The following is a 15,931-nucleotide window of genomic DNA, read 5'->3' as shown; positions in this document are numbered from 1 at the left end:
TTCCTGGGGATACACAAGGCTGATTATTTTTCATCTTCAGGAAGAGGAACAATGGAGAGAGAAAGCAGAAGAAAAAGACTGTCCTCGATATGATAAATCAGTGGCACTTTTGGCAAATGGGAATGTCATTTTCAGATAGAAGTGAATTATCCAAACATAATTATATTTAAAAGAGTATTTCAACTCATATTCTATTCATGTGGGTTACTCTTTTTCTTCCTTAAAGGGTGTGGATGTGGGATTGAAGAGATGTGGTTAATGGATGCTACATTTTCATTGCTTCTAAAAATGTACTATTACAGTCTGGTTTGGAATAACAATTTGCACACTTCAAGCGTTGATTAGCTATGCAACACCACAACTAGCTTTTTTTTTTAAATCCCTCACAAAGATTTCTTTTTCTTTCAAAATGACCATGGGGTGCTGGAGGAATCAAGAAGGAAGGGAATCCACAAATATTTTATTTAATTTTGGATCATATATAATTCTTAGAATGAATAGAAAGTGGCTAGAGAGTTCTTAACAAAGCATGGTAGAAAACAAGTTGGAAGCATTTCTCTGGGGAGGCAAGAGTCACTTGAGATATGCCGTTAAACATGAGGGGTGGAAACATATCACAGACACAAGTGGAATTGCGCAGAACGTATTTTTCTGAAAAAGCAGTTTCCATGCATAAGGGTTAGATATACGCCCATAATAAGAGGGCATATTGGTCTATAATTTTCAATATTATATCCTTGTATTTTTTATTATAGGCTATTTTTCAACTAGTATAAGAACGCGGTCTCATAAAGCTAATATTTATTCTTCCGTGTTCACAGAGCTAGCAGTGCATTTCAGGAAATGAGAAACTATGAGAACTCAAATATAACTTTTTGTCTTGTGCACAAAAGGAGACAGGACAGGAAAATCACCATGTTTTAAAAACCCGGCTCAGGAACTCAGTCAAAAGCTTTAAATAATTAAAAACACAAGATATCGAAAACCCTTTGATGATATTTTTCTCTCTCCATAAATGTGGCCTTTTTATAGATGAAAAATCTTATCATGTGGGATTCCTCATCTTACTAGAAAGCAAAGCAAAGGATCTTGTAGTCCAGTTCTTATTTTTAGCTCCTTGCTTACTGGACCCATCTGGGGTCACCAAACATTGGAACTGCCAATTTTCTTTTTTTTTTTTTTTACTTATTGTGTATATTTCGGGGAAGGTAAGGCAGATATTAAGTACAATCCAACTGTAACAATGAAGACTTTGCTACTTATAACTGTATCCTTTGGTGGTGAATTCTTTAAATTTTGTTATTAAGTAACCTCTTCACTAGGGAATTAAATAATTTCTTATGTTAAATCCAAAGAAAAAACAGTGAATGAGAATTTCTTTGTCCAAGGTAAGGTGATACTAGGATTATGGTACATGTCTCAAGAGACCAGAGCCTTAGCCAAGTTTTTGTGGGAGAAACTTACTGAAGCTCATTTGCTGCTAAGTCCTCTCCTTTTAATTTACAACTTTACTCGAGACCTTGGAAGGTTCAGGAGAAATAGAGGTGGTTTCTTTACTCTGCATGCATGAAAAATGAAGCGGGGAGCTGGCGGCAAGTTAGTGAGGGAGAAGACAGAAATGTTGACGGAGTATAGTGGGGTGGGTCAGGGAAGGCGTGTCAAGGCTGAAGGGAGAGAGAGGCTCGGCTGGAATCACGGACCCCTTGAGACGCCTCCAAATTGACCCTGGGATTTATGAGGAAGTCATGGCTTAGAGGAGAGAGGTGAAATTAGAGTAGCTGATGAAAAAAGAAGTAAAAAAAAATTCCTTCAGTACTTACCCTTTCCCCAGTTCTCCCTCAGATTTTCTACCCCTTCCTCCCTTGGTTCCTGACCTGCTGCCTTTGGACGTTAAGTGCACCATTTCCCCTGGGTCCATGCCCTGCTGCTCCCAACATCCCAGAGCTGCTCCCCTCTCTGGTGTTTTTCTGTCACTCTCACCACACTGTGTTGCGAAATAATCTTTCCATTACTCATGTTCTTGTAGCAAACAACAATGATCTGCTTTAAATATCAAAGCAAAAACTGTGGTTCTCCAACAGAGTATACATATGTGCAGGTCAGTATGTTTCTAGGCAGTTGAAGAATATATGCAAGCTCAGAGTAGAAGTATCAGAGAGTGGGAAGAGAATGGTACCCAGAATTAAAAGATGGGGGACCCAACTCTGCCAGTGTCAGCCCTCTTGACTTCTCAAAGTCAAAAGAGGAGTCTATAGTTCTCAATGTGGCCCTCCTCTGCAGGAGAATGTGAAAGGTTTGATTCTGGTTAACACAATGAGGGCTCAGGCTGGAGGGGCGCGACTGGCTGAGAATCAGGGCTACTAAACATTCTAAAATGCATGGGGCAGTCTCACATCACAAAGAACTGTCCCCCCTCAAAATGCCAATAGTGCTCTTATTGAGAAACACCAATGGTTAGAATCTTACACTTAAGTGGGATATAGAGAAATTAGGAGACTCACGAAAAGAATTGTGAAGATATATAACATTTTGGATTTTATAATTTTATAGGAGAAGTTCTTAAAAAATGGTTCTATCTCTTCCAAAGAGAAAAAGGATGGTTTAAGAGCTGAATCCTTGATGGTGCTGGGGTGCTCTGACCAATTCTCTCTCTCCACCAAAGAAAAAAAATTAACATTTAATATGAGGTCAGGAATTATGTAGGATTTCTTGACAACAAGGGTTTTAAGAAAAGAGAACCTATATTAGGTTAAAAAAAAAAAAAAACTGGATCCCTGGCTGTGAAGGTTTTAAAACAAATAATTCTTATTGGTTTCAGGCACATCAAGTGGGATCTTGCTTGTGGACTACCAGTTGTCATCAAGTTGATTCCAACTCACGGTGAACCCATGTGTGTCAGAGAACTGGGCTCCATACGGTTTTCAGTGGCTAATATTTCAGAAGCAGATTACCAGGTCTTTCTTCTGAGGTACCTCTGGGTACACTTGAACCTCCAACCTTTTGATTAGCAGCAGATAGCATTAACCATTTGTACCATGCAGGGACTCCTTCTTGTAGACTTTGTTGTTGTTGTTAGTTGTCATCAAGTCAATTTTGACTCATGGAGACCCCATATATGCAGAACTGTGCTCCATAGGGCTTTCATGGCTGCGACCTTTCAGAAGCAGATCACCAAGCCTGTCTCCTGAAGTGCCTCTGGGTGGGATCGAATAGCCAACCTTTCAGCTAGTAGTAGTCCAGCGCTTAAATGTTTGCCCCACCCAGGGACTCCCATTTGTAGATTAGCGAGGACCATTTAGGTAGCTTGTCATGGCCTTTCCCACCCTTCTGTTTCTACAGATATGTTAGGTTCAATATACGATGATATCCTACCAAACGGACAGCCTGGAGGATGGAGGCATAACTTCGCATCCACTCCCTCCCGCAGTAAGTGCCCCCATACCCCACACTTAAAGTGAGTTAATCGTGAGGCCCAGCAATGAAGGGTGCACAGGGAAAACTGGAGCCTAGCCCAGTACTACAGCAAAATCTACTTTGATTTCTCAGTAGAAATAAAAGAAAGAAAAAAACAACCACAGTAAAGGGCTATTAAGGGCGGAAACATTTGTCACTGTGGACAGAATAAAAAGTCCTACCAAATGAAGTAAATAGCTGTGGAGAAAGACATGTCATTCTGGGGAAAGGACTGTGTTCCTTCTCCGTAGCTCTTCATTTAGTTTTCTTCCCCTCAATGTAACAAGCCTTAGCCTATACTCTGCCCCTTTCTTCTTTTAGGAAAGATGCTTGGACTGAATTTAGCCTTCGCTTAGGTCTTTGTAGGGAAGTACTTTCAGAATAAAAGTCTTTTGCTTGGTACTACATCTCAAAGCAAAACATGTACTTCCAAAATAAGATGCTTGCGTTCCTAGCAATCTTTTTCCTTGAGCAAGCAACAAATGTTTTAATGATTTTTCCAGCTGTTAATATGCACACATAAAAAGTGGTTTTATCATTATAAATAATAGGGAGAGTACCCCTTAGTAGAACGAAATGAAAACATTCTGGCCACTGAGACTTTATAATTTAAAAAATGTCAAAATGATAAAACTAGCCGATATTCACAAATGCAGTTTTGATTTTCAGTGATTCAAAATATAATGTACCCACATGGTCTTAATTAATTGAAAATAATTAACAAAATATGATAAATGTAGACATTCGATATAAATTTATTGAATCTGTTGAGTTAGAATTTAAAACAAAATTTGTTTTAAGACAATGTGGGAGATACTGTGTCTTTAATATCCTTGTAACATCCCTCAGGGTATTCAATGATAAGTATGTGAAGTATGAGAAGTGGCACATCAAATTACACCTACCGACCAATAAAATCAAAGAATTAAACTGAACTCTGTGTACAATCGGCTTCCAGAGATCTTACTGCAATATAGTAGGACTACTATCCACTTAAAAAAAATCCCTGAAATTACTATCTTCAATAAGAGAAATAGAAAAATTAACACAAACCTTAAAATCACCAGCAGTTCAGAAGACAAATGTATTCTCTGGGGACTTGACTGAAACAACACGTTCACAAGAGTCTTTTAAATGGAATCAGTTCACAAAGGAAAGCCCAAGGAAGACAGTGTGGCTCTGACATGCCAAATGCTCCTGGAAGCAAGAGGAAAAAAAGTACACGGTTAGGAAAAGTCCAAAATACCATTATTTGCAGTCACAACCATTGTGGTCAGAGAGTACTATATTGGCACCTACTGTCTAGGGTCGCTATAAGTCGGAATCGACTCGACGGCAGTGGGTTGGTGGGTGGTTATCATTGTTGTTGTGTACTGTGGAGTCGATTCTGACTCATAGCAATCCGGTGTGACAGAGTAGAACTGCCCTATAGGGTTTTCTTGGCTGTAATTTTTATGGAAGCAGATCGCCAGGTCTTTCTCTCATGGAGCCACTGGGTAGGTTGGAATGACCAACGTTTTGGTTAGCAGTCAGGCACTTAACCATTGCACCACCAGGACTCCTTAGCATTATGTTATTTTCTATTAATTTTTACTGACAATCTTCTTAGCCATAAATGGCATGGTGATACATTCACTTTTCAGCACTATATTTATACATTTCTAAAGGTCTGGAGTATTTTATGACTAAGCACACTTCTTAGTTCTGTCCCCCTGATCTAACCAGGCTGGGATTGAAGAACTGTTGACAGAACATGAGCACATAGACAACACTTTATTTACTGAGTACCTACAGGGGTGAGGCACTACGAAAGGGGCTTTGCACACATGGACTCTTTAATCTCAACAGCAGCCCTGCAAGTGGATAGCACTGGCTCCATCTGACAGATGAGTTAAAGCATGTATTTTTGAGGTCAGACTTAGAATCTGGGTCTATCAAAGCCCAAAGACCCCAGAGCTGGCTCTTCTCCTCATTTCATGCTGTGCGCTACATGATTAAAAAAAAAAAAAAAAAAAATTTATATTAAGAAAACATTCTGCATTCCACTTTGGTGAGTGGCATCTGGGGTCTTAAACACAAGCAAGTGGCCATCTAAGATGCCTCAATTGGTCTCAACCCACTTGGAGCAAAGGAGAATGAAGAACACCAAAAACAAGGTAATTATGAGCCCAAGAGACAGAAAGGGCCACATACACCAGAGACTACATCAGCCTGAGACCAGAAGAACTAGATGGTGCCTGGCTACAACTGATGACTGCCTTGACAGGGAAAGCAACATAGAACCCCTGAGGGAGCAGGAGAGCAGTGGGACACAGACCTCAAATTCTTGTAAAAAGACCAGACTTAACGGTCTGACTGAGACTAGAAGGACTCTAGAGGTCATGGTCCCCAGATCTTCTGTTAGCCCATGACTGGAACCATTCCCAAAGCCAACTCTTCAGAGGATTGGACTGGACTACTATAAGAAAATGATATTGGTGAGGAGTGAGCTTCTTGGCTCAAGTAGACCCATGAGACCGTGTGGGCAGCTCCTGTCTGGAGGGGAGATAAGAAGTCAAGGGGAACAGAAGCTGGCTGAATGGACACGGGAATACAGGGTGGAGAAAAGGAGTGCGCTGTCTCATTAGGGGGAGAGCAACTAGGAGTATGTAAAAAAAAATAGCAAGGTGTATATACATTTTTGTATGAGAGACTGAATGGATTTGTAAACTTTCACTTAAAGCACAATAAAAATTTTTAAAAATTAAAAAAAAAGATCTCATCACAAACGAAATTGATAAGAAAACGGATAATGCCACAATGATAGCAAATTAATTTAAGTATTCCTAAATTAAGAAATTTCCTTTTCCTAATTTGGCCTGGTGGCACAATGGTTCAGTGCTCAACTGCTAACCAAAAGATTGGTGGTTTGAACCCACCCATCTTCTCTGTAGGAGAAAAGACCTGGTGATCTGCTCCCATATAGACTACAGCCCGGTAAACCCTGGGGCAGTTCTACTCTGTTATATGGCGTTCCTGTGCTTTAGAATTGACCTGACGGCACCTAATAACAACAACAACTATTTGCTATATTTTTATACCAAATGTCTTACTAAGTCTGATCCCATAGAAACGCAGGCACGTAGCTTTCAGCAGTGTACTTTTCCTCTTATCTTTCTTCCTTATGCAAAGAGAGCAGCCCTATTGAGAACCACGTAGGTCTATGGGCTGAGTACAGCAAGGAGAACAAAGGAAACTTTTTGCCTTCCTGTGGCCCCATAACACACATGACCCACGGTTCCTTTGTTGTCACAGTAAGAGTGGACACTAGGTTTTCCTGATGCAATTAGGAACACAACCCACGTCTTCTGAGGATATCACTTGAGTATCTCCTCATGGCTGTTGTTGCTGCCGAGTAGGTTCTGACATGACAACCCTATGTATAACAGAATGAAACGGTGCCTGGTCCTGTGCCATCTTCATGATCAGTGGTAATTGGACCATATTCGTTGTGATTCCTAAGGTTTTCATTGGCTGGTTTCTAGAAGTAGATCACCAGGTCTCTCTTCCTAGACTGGAAGCTCTGCTGAAACCTGTCCACCATGGATGGCCCTGCTGGTATTTGAAATACTGGTGGCATAGCTTCTAGCATCACAGCAACACACAAACTACAACAGTATGACAAACTGACAGACAGGTGGTCGTCCTCATGGCCACATCCGTCTTAATGGCTAAAGGTAACTGAGCAAGGCTCACAGGGCTCCATTGGGATTTCCATTCTCCTTTTTAGTCAAATACCTACACACTTCCAATGTTTCTAGTGCCAACACAGAGAGCTGCAGAGCTTACCCTCCACCAGGTGTTTCAATACCCGCTCTTACACAGTGTGTTACGGTCACTGCACACCAAGTAAACACTCCAAAATTTCCCTCAAAGTGCCAGTTTTTAATGCCTTAGAGTTTCATCTGCATTTTGGAACCTTCCCTCTTATCTATACTATACTTGGGAAGCTCCTCAGAAAGGCCAGAAAATGATGGAGACAGCAAAGTCACTGACAACTTTCTGAAATTTTTTTTTTTTTTTTGGCAACAGATGTTGAAGTCATGAATAAAGAAATAGAGGAAATGATCGATAACATCTTCAAGGTTCTGCAGGCCTGAAGCTGGGATTTCTACATGGGGGAATAGAAAGAACAGAGCAAACAGAGCTGGTTTATCTTTGCATGAAAGAAGGAAGAAGAACTCAACAAAGAATGGGGGGGTGGGGGGGGCGGGGAAATATTTGGACCATGAAATCTAACCTAAATGACAGAAATAAAAAATAAATCCTCTTCTTAAAACTTCACATACTAGCATCTGTTTTTTATCACAACACTTAAAGACAAAGTTCTACATTACATGCATAAACTAGCAGGCCCCATTTCCCATAAAATTCCCATGGCAACTTTTAAGCATTCATTCAGCCAGTACTTATTAGTGTCAATCAATAAGCCAGAAAATTCCAGCAATATGGAAATAAGCGATACTGTCTTTTTCTCAAGCATCTTACTGTCCTGTATAACCAAAACCCATTGCCGTTAAGTCGATTCCAACTCATAGTGACCCCACATGACAGAGTAGAACTGTTCCATAGGGTTTCCAAGGCTGTAATCCTCACAGAAGCAGACTGTCACATCTTTCTCCCTCGTTGCGCCTGGTGGGTTCAAACCACTGACTTTTTGGTTAGCAGCTGAGCACTTTAACCACTGTGCCACCAGGGCTCCTGTAGGGTAATACAGCTAGATGTCAGAAAGGAGAGGGAACCTATAAGTGTTTGATGGAATGGGATCTGGAATCAGACTGCCTGAGGGTGTTCCTGCTTCGTCACTTACTAGCTGTCTGTCTTTAGGCAAGGTACTCAACCTCTTCGGCCCCAGCTTCCTCATCTGCAAAATGCAGTAAAAAATCCATTTCCCACACAGGTTTTTGTGAGAATTAAGGAAAATAATCCATATAAAGCTCTTGGCATGGTGAGAGACACATAGTAAGAACTCATCAAGTGTTAGAAAGTAGTAGTAGTGTTGCCAATTGATAGCATGAGTGACGTAAGGGATTAAAAGTGCTCTGAAGCTCCACCGGAATTGGAGGTCCTACCTGTTGGGATGAGGGAAATCAAAAAGGCTTCAGTGAGGAAGTTAGTGTTGAAGATCTGCCATAACTGAACAAACACAAATGATTGAAATAGAAACCCTCCGATGATAACTGACAAGTTAGAAAGTGAGCCACTTTAGGGGGAAAAAAATAAACCCATAAGATTAGGCATTGTTTTCCAGGATTTGGTGTGAAAGTACACAGATAACCGCCATAAGGACACACTCAGGAAATGACACAAAGAAGAAAATCTATGTATTGCTGTTAAGAACCACACAGTATCCCACTGAACTCTGCTCTATACAACTGTAATACAAAATGACACCAGGGCTTTGATGGGACTTGGCAAGCTCTAGACACACCATTTTTAAACTTAGCCTCAAATTTAAATCATAGGGTTTGTGACTCAAATCTCCCATGTGACCTTTACAGGGCATTGTTCAAGAAAACATGCCTGTCACTGTGGAGAGAAACCATACGCCCTTTTATTCTGGAAAGTGTAATGAAAAGATGTACAGTATTCTTACAAGCACAGAGCCACAAAATGACTGTGGCTGTGGTTCTCCAGAAACAATGAAAACAAAGACCCTATTTGATTTCGTATCCTCCGTTTAGAAATGTTGTCTTATCACGTTAATAAACATCCTGATTTCCCTCAAATTCTGGGCTTTATTTAATTCAAACAGAAGCTTGGCAAGAATCTCACCATTTATGGATTTAAAATACAGTCCCTCCGAATACATTCCTTTTTCAAGGGCTCACTGAGCCAGGCTACTTTGTCCTTGCCAAACCCATAGGATATTGCATTAAAGAGCTCAAAACACACCGTGTCTTGGATTCTCCCACCCTCTCCTGCCTCCTAGCTCTCGAGGCTGTGCTGAAGGACAGTGAACCAACAAAAGATCTGGTGTCATCTTTCACTTCTCACCCTCCCTTATCCCTTCTACTGAACCATGAAAGCCTATCACATATATGCCGGTCTTTCTGGCTTATTCCTTTACTGAATTCCAAACCATTCTAGCATCACATAAAGGAACAAAGCTTAGAAGATAACACCTCATGCAGCAACGATGAACTTTAGTTCCTCCTATTGGCCGTGCTCTTGCTCAGTCTTGGGACTTTGCACTTACTGTTCTGCATGTTTGGAAAAGGCCCTTGCCTTCTCCCTCTTTACCTGGCTAACTTAAAGCAATTTCTTCCATTTCAAAAACAAGACAAAACATTGTGTTGAGTCGATTTCAGCTCATGACAACCCCATGTGTTACATTGCATAACAGCTCCACAGGGCTTTCTTGGCTATAATCTTTATGGAAGCAGACTGCCAGGCATTTTCTTTCTTGGTGCCATTGGGTGGGTTTCAACCACACTAGAATTCACACCTTTATGTAACCCCTCCTCAGAGTATGGTCTAGATCTAGTGTCTTCTAATGAATACCAGTTGACATTTAGTTGACTCTGACTCATAGCAACCCCATATCCATCAAAATAGAACTGGGCTCCATAAGGTTTTCAATGGTTGATTTTTCAGAAGTAGATAGCCAGGCCTTTCTTCCAAGACACCTCAGGTGGACCCAAACTTCTAAATTTTCTGTTAGCAGCTGAGTGTGTTAACCATTTGTACCACACAAGGACTCCTCTAATGAATAAAATGTGGCAAAACTGATGTCAAGTGACATTTCTCTTCCCTTTTCTATGAAGTCAGCCGTCGTGTTGTGAACTGTCCTATGGAGAGGTCCATTTGGCAAGGATCAAAAGGAAGTTTCCAGTCAATAGCCAGGAAACTGAGGCCCTAAGTCCAACACGCTGTGAGGAAGTTAATCCTGCCAACGCCACTGAGTGAGGTCAGAAATAGGTCCTGCCCCAGCTGAGATGACTATGGCCCTACCCAACACCTCAGCTGAAGCTTTGTGAGAGACACTGAGCTGGAAGACACAGCTAAGCCATGCCCAGACTCCTGACTCGTAGAAATTGTGAGATAAGAAATGAGTGTTGTTTATAACCATTCAGAATAATTTGTAATGTAGCAAATACATAACTAATATAAGATTCCTCCCCCTCCAGAACATTTATCCCACTAAGTTATAATTACGTTTTAAATTCCTCTCTCACCTGTTGAGTTAAAAGCTCTGTCAGGACAGGGACCATGTCCATCATGCTTGCAACAAAATTTACAGCTCCCACCACTGGGCCCAGCATATGACAGGTTCTCAGCTTCTCAATATATATTTGCCAAATGAGCAAGTGAGTAAGCGATAAAGCCTCAGCAGCAGTGTCTGCACGTAACCAAGAACAATGGAACGATCACCACGCTAACTTCTTATTGTCTATAATTACAGGTATGGCGTAGTGGTTAAGAGCTCAGTTGCTAACTGAAAGGTCAGCAGTTCGAATCCACCAGCTGCTCCTTGGAAACCCTATGAGGCAGGTCTACCCTGTCCTATAAGGTTGCTATGAGTCGGAATCGACTCAATGGAAACGAGTTTGCTTTTTTTTTGGTTTAAGAAAGGTACAAATAAACCTGAAAATTGTAAGATGATACACACACCCCTTCACAATGGTAAGTAGAAATGAGGCAAACTGTGACACTTGTGGTGGCTGGGGTGGAGATTTTCATGGGTATGGAGAATAAGACTAGAGCATGAATTCCAGAACAATAAATGTGAAATTTTGTAGATGGCTTAGCACAATTAGAAGTGTTTTTGTATTAGATGGTTTTTGATTAGGAATATGTTTCTGGAAGATGAATGTTATACCAGTGTTTAGAATAAAAAAGTAGGAGTTATTGCTAAGTGGGGGAATTAGAGAGACAGCAGTGGAACCAGAAAGGAAGGGCAGGGTAGGAGAAAAATACAGAGAAGTAGAAGAAATTAGTGTTCAGCTAAATGGAATTGATGATGAGAGAGAAGAAATAGTCAAAGACTATGAGAATATTTTGAGCCTGGGCCTGAGGAAACTGTAAGAACACTGACAGGATGTAGAAATTCAAGACAGGGAACTGTTATCTGTCTGCATGCTTAGGGAGTAGAGAGAGACAGTGACTTAACTTTGAGTTATATTGACTTTGAAAAATGACGCATCCCTTCCTATGTTTATAAATACTGAAAAACAGAAGCTTGATAAATCTTTTTCCTAAAGATCAGTAGAGACTATCAAGGACTATGTCTTTAAGTTTTTTTTTTTTTTTTTTAAACTGGGCTATAATTTTCATAAAGTCAAATGCACAGATCTTAAGTGAATATAGTTTGATGAGCTTCATCAAATGTACACTTCAAAGTAACCTACACACTAACCCTACACACTACTCAAGGTAAACAACAGTTCCACGACTCCAGAAAGTTCCTTTACAGCTCATCCTTCCCCTCAGTGGAGTTTTGATTCCTATCACCATAGATGGTTTTGCTTGTACTTGAACTTCATACACATAGAATAGTATAGTACGTATTCTTTTATATCTGACTTCTGTTGCTCAACATAATGATTATGATTTATTCATGCTGTCAAATACATTAGTCCATTCAGGAGTATTATTCCATTGTATAATTGAGTAGTATTACACTGTGTGAGATTTTAATTATATTAATATATCATAATTTATTATCCATTCTTCTGTTGATAGATGTTGTAAACATCCTTGTACAAGGCTTTTTGTGTATATATGCTTTCATTTTTCTTGGGTAAATACCTGGTTTTGAAATCGCTGGGTGATGGGGAAGGTGTGTGTTTAATTGCATAAGAAACCATCAATTCTCTAAAAATGGTTGTAACATCTTATACACTAACCAGCACTCTCTGAGACAGTTCCAGTATCTCCACATCCTCATCAATACTTGGTGTTGTCAGTCCTTTTTAGCCATTCTAGTGGGTGTGAAGTGGTTCTCAATGTGCATTTTCCTGATGACTGATGATGTCACTATTAGATTTACAAATAATTATTGGATATTCTTATATCTTTTTTGTTAAATTTCTGTTCAAATAATTTGCCTATGGGGTATTAATTATTTGTCCTTTTTCACTGAGCCCTAGAGGTTCTTTATGTATTCTGGATTCAATTCCTTTGCCATACATATACTAATAATATAATACTAGTGCCATCGAATAGGTGTTACAAATTATTTTCCCTGATCTGTGACTTGCTTATTTTAACAATGTCTTTTAATTGAAGAAGTTTTTCATTTTGATGAAGTCCAATTTGCCATTTTTTCCTATAAGGTTAATGCTTTTGATATCCTAAGAAACAGCTGCCTTCTTTCTAAGACATCCTTACACATTTTATTCAATAAACTTCATAATTTTTGCTTTTAGGTAAAGAACTACGATACCTCTAATTTTTGTGTATGGTGTGAGGCAGGGATTGAGGTCCATTTTTCTTCAATACAGTTAATGAGTTGTTACAGCATCATTTGTTGATGAGCCTTTCCTTTCCCCACTAAATTGCCACCTTTGCTGAAAATCAATTGACTGAAGAAGGCCACATCTATTTCCTCACAGTCTATCCTAATTCATTGATCTATCTGTCTAACCTTATACAATATTATATTTTCTTAATTATTGGTACTTTTTGTATTAACTCTTGAAATCAAGGAATGTGAGTCCCACAACAGTGTCATACATTTTTTCAAAACTGTTGTGGCTTTCCAAGGTTTTTGTATTTCCATATAAATTTCAGAACTGACTTGTTAATTTCCACCAAAAACAAAACAAAACAAAAAAAACTACCATTTGGGGACTGCGTTCAATCTATATGTTATTTTGGGAAGAACTGACACCTTAACAATAATGAGTCTTCCATTTTATGAGCACAGTATATCTCTCCATTTGTTTAGGTCTTCTTTAATTTTTCTTAGATATGTTTTTTTAACTTTTAGTGTACAGACCTTGCACTTTTTTCTATAAATATATTCTTAAGTAACTTATAGTTTTGATACTATTTAAGTGGCATTTGTATATATATGTGTGTGTGTGTGTATATATATATATAAATTGTGCTTTAGGTGGAATTTAACAGAGCAACTTATTTTCTCATTAAACAATTAATACACGAATTGCTTTGTGACATTGGTTGCCAACTCCAGGATGTGTCAACACTCTCCCCTTCTCAACCTGAGGACCCTCATTTCCATTCATCCAGTTTTCCTGTCCCTTCCTACCTTCTTGTCTTTGCTTTTGGACTGGTGTACCCATTTAGTCTAGTACACATGGTTGAACTACTTGTGTTACTGTTTGTTTTATAGTCCTTTCTCATCTTTGGCTGAAGGGTGAACTTCAGAAGTGACTTCGGTACTGAGTTAAAAGGGTGTCCGGGGGCCATACTCTCAGGGTTTCTCTAGTCTCTGTCAGACTAGTAAGTGTGGTCTTTTTTTGATTAGTTTGAACTTTGTTCTACATTTTCCTCCAGCTCTGTCTAGGACCCTCTGTTGTGGTCCCTGTCAGAGCAGTCTGCAGTGGTAGCTGGGCACCATCTAGTTGTTCTGGACTCAGTCTTGTGGAAGCATGTGGTAGTTGTACCCATTAATCCTTTGGACTGATATTTTCCTTGTTTCTTTGGTTTTCTTCATTCTCCTTTGCTCCAGATGGGGTGGGACCAGCAGATGTACCTTAGATGGCTGCTCACAAGCTTATAAGACCCCAGGCGCTACTCATCAAAGTAGGATGTAGAACATCTTTTTTACAAACTATGTTATGCTAATTGAGCTACATGTCCCCAGAGATCATGGTCCCCAGCCCTCAGCCTAGTAACTTGGTCCCTCAGGGAATTTGGATGTGTCTATGAAGCTCCTGGAGCCCTGGTGGCACAGTGGTTAAGAGCTCAGCTGCTAACCAAAAGGTTGGCAGTTCAAATCTACCATCTACCAGCTGCTGCTTGGAAACCCTATGGAGCAGTTCTACTCTGTCCTACAGGGCTGCTATGAATAGGAATCGACTCAACGGCAACACGTTTGGTTTTTTTGGAGGGGGTTTACGAAGTTTCCATGACTTTACTTTGGTCAAGTTGTGCTGACCTCCCCAGTATTATGTACTGTAAGTGGTATTGTTTTCAATTTCATTTTCCATTTTCCAATTGTTTCTTGGTGCGTAGAAATATAATTGATATTTTGTATTCGCTTTGTACCTTATAACCTTGCTGAATTAGTTTTTTGCTAAACTCATATAGAGCTTTGGATACCTTAAATTTGTCTATGCACATGATCATGTCATCTGTGAACAAAGAAAGTTTTATTGCTTCTTCCTTTCCAGTCTATGCTTTTTAGTTCTTTTCCTAGCCTTATAGTTTTGGCTAGGACTCTGGCACAATGTTGAACAGGCTTGGTGAAAGTGACAACCATGTCTAGTTCTTTACTAGGAGGAAAGCATCCATTGCTTCAACATTGTTAGTGGTAGGTTTTTCATAGATGCCCTTTATCAGATTAAGGAATATCTCTTTTGTTGCTCGTCTTGTTCGGAGCTTTCATCTTGATTAAGTGTTGTATTTTGCCAAATGTTGTTTCTGTATCTATGGCGAAAACCAAAAAACCAAACCCCTTGTCATCGAGTCGATTCCAACTCATAGTAACCCTATGGGACAGAGTAGAACTGCCCCATAAAGTTTCCAAGGAGCGCCTAGTGGATTAGAACTGCCAACCTTTTGGTTAGCAGCCGTAGCACTTGACCACTATACCACCAAGGTTTCTGTATCTATTGAGAGGACCACATAATTACCCTGTAATCTATCAAAGTGTATTGATTTTTTTTTTTTTAATGTTAAAGCATACTGGCATTCCTGGAATAAACTCAATTTGGCTGTGATATATCATCCTTTTTAGGTACGATTGCATTCTTTTTTCCTAATTGCTTGTTCCTAAGTTTTGTGTTGGTAACCATAAGGCGTAATGATGTACGATTTTTTAATAACGTCTTTATCAGGGTTTGGTATCAGGGTTCTGCAAGCCTCAGAAAGTGACGTGGGAAGTGCTCCCTCTTCCTCTATTTTTTGTATCTGGTTAAGAGTTAGTATTATTTCTTCCTTAAATGTTTGAAAGAATTCAGACCAAAATCACCTGAGTCTGGAGTTTTCTTTCTGGGATGGCTTTTAATTATGAATTCATTTCATTTAACAAATACAGAGCTATTCACATTTTTTGATTCCTCTTGTATTAGTGTTAGTAAGTTACATCTTACTAAACAAGAAATTTGTCTATTTCATCGATGATGACTTTATCTTTTAGTGCTTCACACATCTTATAGTAACAAAATCTCTGCACTTCTGTTTTTTCCTCTCCACTTCACTTGACTAAACCATATACATATCTTCGGAACTCATTTCCTTCGTATTCAGCTCGATGTTATTCATTCTCTTCTATTAGCTTCTCCAGCCCTTGCTGATTTAATACTGT

The 15,931-nt window shown here is 39.5% G+C and overlaps 1 protein-coding gene across 4 annotated transcripts in view; it reads right to left on the bottom strand.

Moving 5' to 3' along the window:
• Window positions 1-15,931, bottom strand: part of ENOX1 (ecto-NOX disulfide-thiol exchanger 1) — a 749,536-nt gene that overhangs the window by 350,327 nt on the left and 383,278 nt on the right. For 3 of the 4 annotated variants that reach the window (XM_049852937.1, XM_049852938.1, XM_049852939.1), the window contains one exon: window positions 4,507-4,650. The gene's annotated coding sequence lies outside the window, so the exon portion shown is untranslated. Of the gene's footprint in view, window positions 1-1,820; window positions 2,537-4,506; window positions 4,651-15,931 lie in introns of those variants that run through there. The other variant, XM_049852940.1, reaches the window with a different exon arrangement.

Source organism: Elephas maximus, chromosome 14 (assembly GCF_024166365.1).
Source record: "Elephas maximus indicus isolate mEleMax1 chromosome 14, mEleMax1 primary haplotype, whole genome shotgun sequence".
NCBI lineage: Eukaryota > Metazoa > Chordata > Mammalia > Proboscidea > Elephantidae > Elephas > Elephas maximus.
Note: the sequence above shows the minus strand (reverse complement) of the source record. Positions and strands in the feature narration are given on the sequence as shown.